This window comes from Dinoponera quadriceps, unplaced genomic scaffold (assembly GCF_001313825.1).
Source record: "Dinoponera quadriceps isolate SergipeBrazil2010 unplaced genomic scaffold, ASM131382v1 scaffold1114, whole genome shotgun sequence".
NCBI lineage: Eukaryota > Metazoa > Arthropoda > Insecta > Hymenoptera > Formicidae > Dinoponera > Dinoponera quadriceps.
The window spans coordinates 1,553-12,170 of NW_014555649.1; the positions used below are offsets into that span (position 1 = coordinate 1,553).

A 10,618-nucleotide genomic window follows, 5' to 3' on the forward strand; every position below is an offset into this window, starting at 1 on the left:
AGACACTTTTTCGAGATGGAATTCGAAAATTGCCTGAGAGGTGGGAAAAAGTAGTAGCCAGCGATGGACAATACTTCGATTAATCTGTTCATTCATTTTGTTCTGAAATAAATGCATTTTTGACCACAAAAAAACGGACCGAACTAATTTGTACTCCCAATATTATATCGCATAGCAGAGAACTTATAGGTAAGTATAATGTTTGCCCTTCATATTTTACAATGATAGTATTATTATACTTATATATTTGCATTGCTTTCAGCCGACATGCAACTATTTGTGGCAGTATTACTTATTATTTTCATAATATCGTTGATATTTATGATGAGATATTGTATAAAAACCGGTAAGGCATCTTCAAATGTAAATATTGTACGTCGACGGTATCTAAGACAACGTATAAAGAATAGATACGATTATGTTCAGATGTTATGATATTATATTATATCAAGTTGAGATGTTGTAATAGAACAAAATTCTAAAGCTTCTTCGTCATCTCAGTTTAATAAAATAGAACATATCAATTCGGATGTTTCTAATGTATCAATCATTACTAAAATGTAACAGATGTAACAAATTTGGAGAAGATGAGGTTTTCTATTAATGATAATTCTAATGAAAATAGCAACGATGATTTTGATTATTATTACTTATTATGAAGAGACAAGTAATAGCGATAACGATGACAATAGTAATGAAATATCAGAGTAACAGCCTTTAGCAATTTCAAAATGCACTTGAGTTAACTTTTGTCAGTGCTAACGCATCACACATTCTCAGGGTGATAAATTTTTGAAGACTTTGTGAACTCATTCTTGTTTTTAACTGTTGCCCCAATCTTCAAAAACTCTGAGGACTCCTTGTGAACGTTTGGAAACGATGAAAAGGCTTAGGGCAATATTATCATATAGGTTTTGAAAATTAATTAATAAACTGCAAGCTTTTGCGCCATTATCGATACCAGATCAATTAGAAATCGACATTCATACGGATGGTATGTCTATTCATAAGAATAGTCATTTACAATTATGGTCTTTGCAGTTTCGTATAATAAATTTATTAAATGACAAACCAGAAATTTTAGGAGTATATTTAAGTGAATAAAACCCCCTAATGCTGTTGAATATTTCATATATTTTATTAAAGAATTTCAAACAATTTGTAATGCAAATGTAATAGAATTCTGAGGAAAGAGAATTCTTATTTATATTAGAGTCTATTGCTGATTCGTTTGCACAATCTTTTATATTAAATCATCGTGGTCATAACTCAACAAGTCCTTGTTCAAAATGTAAAGTTTTTGGAAGACCAATCAACAGAAGAATGAGTTTTTAAAGTTATTCTAACGAATAACAAACTAATGAAAATTATTTAAATGCAACAGACGAAGTTCATTATCTTCCAAATAATGAAAGTGCTTTAAAATCTCTACAATTCCCTATGGTAACATGTGTTGACATTCGAATATATGCATTTTATTTGTTTTGCAGTTATGAAGAAATTTATTAGTGCAATCGTTGATAAAAAATATCATTTTAAAGATTTAACAAAATATAACATAAACAAAATTTTAAGTAAATTATCAGTATTACAAGCATATTGTCCTAAAAATTTGCACGACGTTCACATAAAATTGAACAGTACATACATTTTAAAACAACAGAGTTTTAGACAACTTCTTAAGGATATTCTTAAAGGAGATGCATATTTACACTTCTTATTACCTCATTCTGCTTGTCGAACGTAATCAGCATCGAATCGTAGCAAAGCAATTTGGATTATGCTGAAGTTGCTTTAAAAATATATGTTGAAATCTGTGAAAAAATTTATGGAGAAGAATTTATGTCATACAACGCACATGGATTATTACATATAGTAAGGATATAAAAATTTTTGATAATTTAAATTCATACTCGGCATTTCCTTATGAAGACAATAATGTATGAGGTTTTTCAGAAAATGCTTGCGAAAGCCTAGACTATTTTTACAACAACTCTATCGAAAGATAACTGAATACAATAATTGTTTGGTTAGAATAGTTAATAAATCTAAAACCAAGCCATTACCCAAGCAGCGTATACGTTCGAGGAACGTTCATTTTACGTTCACTTGGTTAATTTTCGCAATATTTTTTACAATATGTATTTAATATGTTTCAAATGTAACATACTCTATTTCTCTTTGTGGAGATATAAATAAATATTGCATTGCTGAACACGTTATAATCTTTTAAGCACGTATACTCTTTAATTTTATTAATGCCCACGTAATAACGTATATTCTTTAATTTTATTAATACCCACATCATACAAATTTTACTTACAATATGATCTCGAACATTTGTTATAACATATTGTTATTTCTTACTATTAATTCTTTCTTAATATTAATAATTAATACAACAATATTTCTTATTATAATTTTTATTGTTTTCAATTTAGAAATTAATATCAAGAAACCATTTTTAATTCTTATAAAATGGTTGTCTACACATTCTACAAACAGAGAACAAACTTACAAGATCATACTATATTTTGTAATTAATTAATTCAAATGAATAAATAATAAATATAATAAAATATAAAAATATAAGGAATATAAGAAGTAAAAATAAGTAATCCTAATATGAAGAAAATATGATGTAAATATGAATTAAAATAATAAACTGTTTTCACTCATTACGTGATGTAAATTTTAGATAATTATATTATTAGGTAAATCAATTTTATACTCATAGAGTATATCAAATGTGCGCTAAATTTTGAGTATACTTATTGACAGATCGTATTGAATAAATTAAACTAGTTTATGTGCATTCTTATATCATCATTGTTGTCTATAAATATGATTTCAATCTGATCGACTATAAGGGATTCAACGTTGCTATATTTTGTGATTTCACATATGTTAAAGTTGCTGTAAAGTATACATCTTTCTACCGGGGTAAATTCCAAGAAATTCTCTACGCGTGTCACTTCTGACAGAAGTAATTCACGTCACCGACGGGCCCGTTTGTCGTTCACCGCTTTTCATCAACGGCCGGCGATGGAGAATTAGCAACGATTAACGGGGCCGTAATGACAATGGACGGATTTCACCACTTCGGCGCTTCGGTGTCGCGGCTTGATCGCTCGCGCGTAATCGGCACGCACGTGCGTTTAATTACGCACAGGAGTTCTCTATGCTAATTATTCCGTTTCCCTTTTTCCTCACGTTTTTCCCTACTTCCTTCTTGCCGTTCGCGCCACGCGCATCGATTGCCACGGCTGCCGCCACCGTCGCCGCCGGTGCGCTATGCGCTCTTATGTAAATTCGCGCTCAATGTCGACGGAGCGAATTTATGCGCAGCGATAATTTATCCTAGACAAGCCGCGCAACGTTTTAATAATGGCGCCACGACGCGAGCGTATTAATCGTAAAGCACGGCCGAGAGCGGCTTGCGTAATAAATAAGCGGCGAATGAATAAATCCGTCTCGTAACGCGCGCGCACTCGCTCGAAGACGTGCTGCCGCGCATACGAAGTCGCGGATTCCTTTTTTCTTTCTTCCTCCCTCCCTCTTTTCCTCTCTCTCTCTCTCTCTCTCTCTCTATCTATCTCTGTCTATCTATCTATTTCTATCTCTTTCTCTCTCTAATCATATCACCGATTATTCTGAATCGACGTCGGTCATAAATTGATAAGTAATTAACGCGGCTAAGGTGAGAGGGAAGAAAGAGGAGCGCCGGACGGGGGGGGGGGGGCCGACGAANAGAGTTACGGACGAACACGTCCGGCGTTACTTGGTGGAATGCCGCGCTATCGCGCTCGGTTGTAATTCTCGGCGATTACTCGCCGGGCAGCTGCCATTTAACTCGACAATCGTACATCACGAAGTCCAGCTGATCAATTAAGAGACGCTTCAGCGAAGCACCAGGTCGAAGATCGGACGCGGTTTAGCGGTAAACGCGCGCGAGCGCGTTACGGATAAACGAACAAGCAAGGGCAGACCCCCCCCCCCTTCGCGGCAGCCTTGACATCGTCGTCGGCGGAAGAGCGACGAGTACATTTAACGGACGTTATCTAACCGCGCGCGAGATTGATAGAGTCGCGGTAAAAAGGAGAAGGGGAGAGAAAAAAGGAGGACGAAAGAAAGCGGCAAGAAAGTGTTCCGCGTAAAGAAGCGTGCGAAGAAGTGAGTGACAGGCGCGGCGAATTCGCGTCTCCGTCTCGGGGAAAAAGAGAAGGAGGAGGAAGAGAGGAAAAGAGCGCGACGGCGAAGGGTAGACAAGATAACTGGCGCCAGCACTAATAATTTCACGTTGCAGCGGCATGCGGCCGGCCGGCCGTCTAATCGTTCGTATCATTTAATCGTTCCGGCCTGCGAGCAACGGACACGAATTACGATGTCCGTGTGTGCGAGCGCTCGCGAGGCGTCCCGCGCGAAAAAGTCGCGATTACGAGGGACCGCGATGAATTACGGCGCGAAGGCTCGGACCTGAAATCATTAACCGCGATACGACGCGGCAACGGTCGCGACAACCTCGACCTCACCGTGGAGCGCGCAATTCAGCGGGAAGAAGCGTGTTTGTAATCGCCGGTGTCGTTAAGACACCGTGTGAACAGGTGAGAGAATGCGCGCGGGGGACGAGTCGCGAATTGATTTCAAATACAAGCACAGCATACGTTTCTCTTTAATCTCGTTGTTTGGGATCATCAGGGCAGCGATCATGTAATTTTTCCCTCGGGTGGAAACGTGAAAATAAATATTTCCAAGTGGTTTTGAATGAGAAAACTTCCATTTTTCGCACGAGGTCACACTGGAGCGGAAGATTCACGATCGACCCCCAGGGGATCATGAATCTGTTCGTTTTCGCTGCACCGCTGAACTAGTGCAATAAGCGAGACAAGTATATGTTTTCTCACTTCAACTTATTGCACAGTTCAGCGGTGCAGCGAAAACGAACAAACCTCTCGTCTTCTAGTGAATTCGTGAAAAGTAAAAGAAGAATTTTTCAATTTGAAAATACTCACATTTCACTTCTCACATTTCCGCCCTACACAGTAAAGAATCTTGTGTGAAATTTAACATATTTAACACATGTCCTAAACGGTCCACTCAAATTTTGGTGTTAATTTAACATAAGGTAAATGTGTGAAAAAGTAACACAAATATTATGTAGAAAATCAACACAAAATTATTTAAAGTATAAAATGTGTTATTTAACACTTAAACATGTTGAATATCGATACAATACAAAATGTTGATATATGTAATATAAACACGTTGATATATGTAATATATATGATATATGTAATATAAAAGTATTAAATTATATGGATATGTAGTTTAACACTTTTTAATGTTAAATATATGAGTATGTTAAAAGTTTAATATAACAATTTTAACAAAGTATTAGGTTGGTACAAATGAAATGGCCGTTTATAAATATAAAGTTGAAACTTGTATTTTTCAAATTTAAAGCTTACATAACTAATCAAAATAGCTTCCACCTACTTCAATACATTTCTGCCAACGTGATCCAAATGCATCAATGCACTTTCTAAAAAAATCTAGAGAGCGTGAATCGATAAACTCCTTAAATGCATTTTTCACACTTCTTTCTTCATTGAAATTTTTGTCCGCCAAAAACGCATCCAGATGCTTGAAAAGATGATAATCTGCTGGTGAGATGTCTAGAGAATAGGGAGGGTGAAGGAGAATTTCAATATTCACTCGGCGAGTTTTTGAACGGTTTATTTTGCAATGTGTGGTTTAGCGTTATCGTGCAACAGCAACATGCTGTGTCTGTTGACCAATACTGGCTGTTGAGCGCACTATTTTTGGTGCATGGTGGCAATTTCCTGACAGTACTTATCAGAATTTATAACCTCATCTTGTTTGGTAAATGAATAATGAACGACACCTTTGCTAGACCACCATACAGACACCATTATTTTCTTGGGGTGAAGATTCAATTTTGGAATGTATTTTGGAGCCTCATTCGCATCTAATCACTGCACAGAACGTCGGTGGTTGTCTTACAAAATCCATTTTTCATCACAAGTCACAATCCTGTGTAAAATTCCATCTGTATTCTGTCGCAACTGCAAAAAAATGCAGATCTCCAAACGTCTCAATTTGTCTCTCTCTATGATTTCATGGGGGACCCATTTATCCAACTTTTTCACTTTTCCCAACTTGTTTAAATACCGGACGGCAGTTGAATGATCAACTTCGAATCTTTTGACAATCTTTCAGACTGTTAACCTTGGATCTGTTTCAACCATCTCCTTCAAAACAACGTCATCGATGACGGAAGGTATGTGTCCGCGAGACAAATTACCGAGTTTGTGTCCCCAGAACGAAATTTTTCAAATCAACGTCTCGTCGTTCTTTCACTTACAGTACCTTCACCAAATGCAGTATGAATGTTACGCGTTGCCTCGGCTGCAATATGACCAAGTTTGAGCTCGTATAAGTAAATTATACGAATTTCTCTATTTTCCATCACTGCGTTAATGCAAACTTCTATGACTAACAGTACAATATAGAAATAAAGTTATGTACGCTAAATCACATGTGGATCATGTACTTTTCACACAGTATATATACACCGTCCTCTGTATGAAAGAAAAGTAATCTATAGGGGTGGGAAATTCAAAACACTGAAAACGGCCATTTCATTTGCACCAACCTAATATTTAACATTAATATTTAATATTTAACAAATTTTAAAAACAAATTTTAGCACAAATACAAAATATTTCTTACTGCGTGCATAGTAAAAAATTGTATATTAAATTTAGTACATTTCACTATCCCAAACGGTATTTTTGTACACTAAAATTTTTGTATTAATTTAATACAAGGTGAATATGTTGAAATATAACATAAATACTATATTAAAAATTAATACAAAGTTAATACGTTAATCGACGCTAAAGTATAAAATGTGTTATTTTAACATTTATACATGTGGAATATCGACACAATATGAAATATTGAAATAATATAAACATAATATGTTAAATTAACACACGAACGTATTAAAAATTTAACACAGAAATTTTAACAAGGATCGATTTTAACAACGAGTACAAAACATTTTTTTTTGCATAGAAAATAAATTAATCTTAAATCATGAATAAATATTCTCATATATAAGCAAAAATATTAAAATATTATAATCCTTTTAGAAGATTTTTAGTCTCGATTTGATTGAATTTATATTGATGCAAGTACCACTTGCACTCAATTCTAGACTAAAAATCTAAGAATATTATAATATCCTCGCTTATACATGAGAATATCTATTATTGTTTTATATTAGGTGAGCAAAAAAGTTCTAAGCCTTTTTTGCAAAATTCAATCTTTATTCAAAAACAAACAAAAAAATATTAATTGGTAAAATATTCCCCGTTTGCATCAGTGACCTTTTGCCATCTTTCAGGTAGCTTGCGAATTCCTTGACGATAGAAGCTCACCGGCTTTGAAGCGATAAAGTCATCAAAGCATTTTCGTATCTCTTCAAATCTCCCGAAATGTGTATCAACCAAGTGATGCTGCAGCGATCGGAATAGGTAATAATCGGAAGGCGCCATATCTGGGTTACACGCCGCGTGCGAAAGAAGTTCCCAGCTTAACGCAAAGATACGGTTCTGAGTCACTTTTGCAACATATGGTCGGGCATTGTCATGAAGTAGGATCACTTCACGATTTCCTTGGCCAGTAAATGGCCTCCTTTCTTCTAATGCATCGCTCAAATTGATCAATTGTTGTTGGTAGCGGTATGCCGTGATTATTTCACCCTGTTGTAACAACTCGTAATACAACACATCTTTCCAATCCCACCAGATGCAGAGCAAAACCTTCTTGGCGAAGATATTGGCCTTTGGCGTTGATGTCGAAGGTTGACCAGGATCAATCCATGATTTTCTACGCTTAGGGTTATCATAAAGAATCCACTTTTCATCGCCTGTAATGATTTTGTGCAGAAAATCTGTTTTCCGGAACTTTGAAAGTAAAGTGAGTGCAGTGTCACGCCGTCGATTTTTGTTGTCTTCAGACAGTTTATGCGGAACACATCTTCCTTCTGCCTTCCTTCTGAACCTTTCCCATTGTATGTAAACGTACGGAAATGGCTTGCCGCGTAACGCCAAGCTGTTCTGCAAGCTCTTTTTCAGTTTGCGCAGAGTTTATATCCAGCAATGCTTGCAATTCTTCCGTTTCAATCTTTTGAGGGCGTCCAGCACGCGGTTTATCTTCAAGATTGAAATCACCTTGGCAAAATTTTTGATACCATCTTTTACATGTAACATGATTTACAGCGTTCTCTCCATATGCGACACAAATCATTTCCAATGGCTTCAGCAGCATTTTTCTTCAGATTAAACGTGAAATGAATGAAAAATCGAATATGTTCTCTTGTTATTGCCATCGTAAACACTACTGATTTTTGAGGTTATGTGCATCAAACGCAAAACCACATGACATTTTAGAAGGCCAAAATGTCAACGCTTTAAAGCCGCAAAAGGGCGGGAAGATAAATAAAATTGTTGTTTCGGTTGTATGAAATCTAAAGCTCAGAACTTTTTTGCTCACCTAATATAAAACTATTTTTTTCTATGTGTGTAAAGAAAAATTGTGTAATCGCTGTCCAGCAGCGGAGTTGACATGGTGTTGGGAGGAAATGAGAAACACGAGCGGGATAAATAATAATTGAGATCGTTACGTGGCTAATACATAATTAGTAAGCGATATTTTGCAGGTAATAGGAAGTGGGAAGACAGTGCGTGGCAAAAGTAGAATGAGAGAGCACCTTAGTACGAGGGAGAATATCAAGAACTGCGAAAGTCTAAAGACCGTTAAAACGAACGTCTTGAAAAGCCGCGTACTCGCGCCGTGAATAAACACGATATTAATATTACCGTGTGTTTTAGGAAGAAGCATTTTCCGACTCGTAGGACTTAGTTATCGTAATATATAACATTACAGGAGACCTTTCATCCGCCGTACTCTCGAGGGTTATGCCTCTTCGCCTTCTCGCGCGTTCGCATGCTCGTGTACCGTGTGTATATGTACATGTGTACACGATACATGTGCGAAATATATATACATGCACACATGCATACACACACACACAAGCGCGCGAGGAGAATCCAGTTTGCCGAGAGTTTTTGCAAAACGGCTAGTGTGCGCGTCCAGGGCAGTGATTCCCGGACAACGTGACGCAATTATGCAACGAACTGGTCACTTCCCTCCCTCCCTCGCTCCCCCGACGACCACTCCTCCGTCTGGCCCCTCGTCGCCCTCAGCGTCGTCGATTGTATCGCTGACCTTGAAACCCTTGAAGAGATCATACTCGCGGCCTTGCAGCCTCCGCCGCGCGGCTGGAATCACGTTCGGCTGCGGAACGCAAGCCCGCGGGATGCTTACATTGTTGCGCCGCGGAGATCGCTTATTTTGCAGCCTCTCGGAGCCCGTTATCGCTCGGGTGTCCTCGCGAGCGATCCCGCGAACTCCGTCTCGACAACGAGAGAGAGAGAGAGAGAGAGAGTCTCCGAGGATCGTGGAACTCACGTTGAACTCAATTTGCGAAGCCCATTTCACTCGAGGGAGGCTCGCAAGTCGCAAGATAGAGAGGATTGTAAAAAAGTCAGGGAGTAATTTGAGTAATTTAAGGACTGTAGGTCTTTAGGTTAAATACCTACCGACCCTTCGGGTTTGTAAACTGTAGGATATTTTACGGGTATCGTTTCAGAAAATGATATTCTATTAGCGAATTAGCCATTGCGATGTCTAATATCCACGCCTATTTTTCGCTTGTGAAACAAAAGATAATGGCAATATTTACCTCTTCGCTATACTCTCTTCTCGCTTCCCGTCTAACATCGAAGTATAAAAGTTACAGTGAAAATTAGAAGCAAGCACAAACAATACGCGGATAAAAAATTAGCTGCACCCTTAAGGAAAAGAATCAGTGTATCGAAACGTTATATGATAAAAATTAATCAGTAACTGGTAAAAATTGATCAGCAACTGGTTATACTGTTTCAATATACTGATTCTTTTTTTTTTTAAGGCAGTAGCTAAATTAGTTGTAATAAACAAAGGTTGCTACTGCAGCAATTAAAATTGTTTACACTGCTAAAGTTTTAGTTTAATTTTTCCATATGTTACAACTAATTTAGCTGCTGAAATAAATCTTTTTTTCTGCGTAGACGGAATTTAAAGAAACTCCGAAAATTAATGAAACTAACCAATTACACTGGTCAGCACAAATTGTATCTTAACTGAATGACATCTCAAAATATCAATTCTAATTATTTTTGTGGTGTTAATCACACAAATATAACAATAAAAATATCAAAACTTAGCTCTAATTTCTGTCATATAGTAAATAACAATCAAAAGGGAATTTGATATTTGAGGCTTTCGTGATGTGGGGAAAACAGAATGTCTTCAAAATCATCTCCTTTAAAGCTAATATTTTATTTTGAAAGGATGTATGTGATAATCCTGTAAACATTTTTTAATGAGACATTTGTTTAATTTACTGTAAAAATATAGAGACTATTCCTTTCGTTATAACATTCTTCAAGGTTTCAAAGTTATAGAAAAAAACAAATGTCTCAGA

At 36.8% G+C, this 10,618-nt stretch overlaps 1 pseudogene; it reads left to right on the top strand.

Moving 5' to 3' along the window:
• The first annotated feature begins 1,575 nt into the window (after positions 1–1,575).
• Positions 1,576–1,946, top strand: LOC106745097 (annotated as a pseudogene).
• Positions 1,947–10,618: the final 8,672 nt, after the last annotated feature.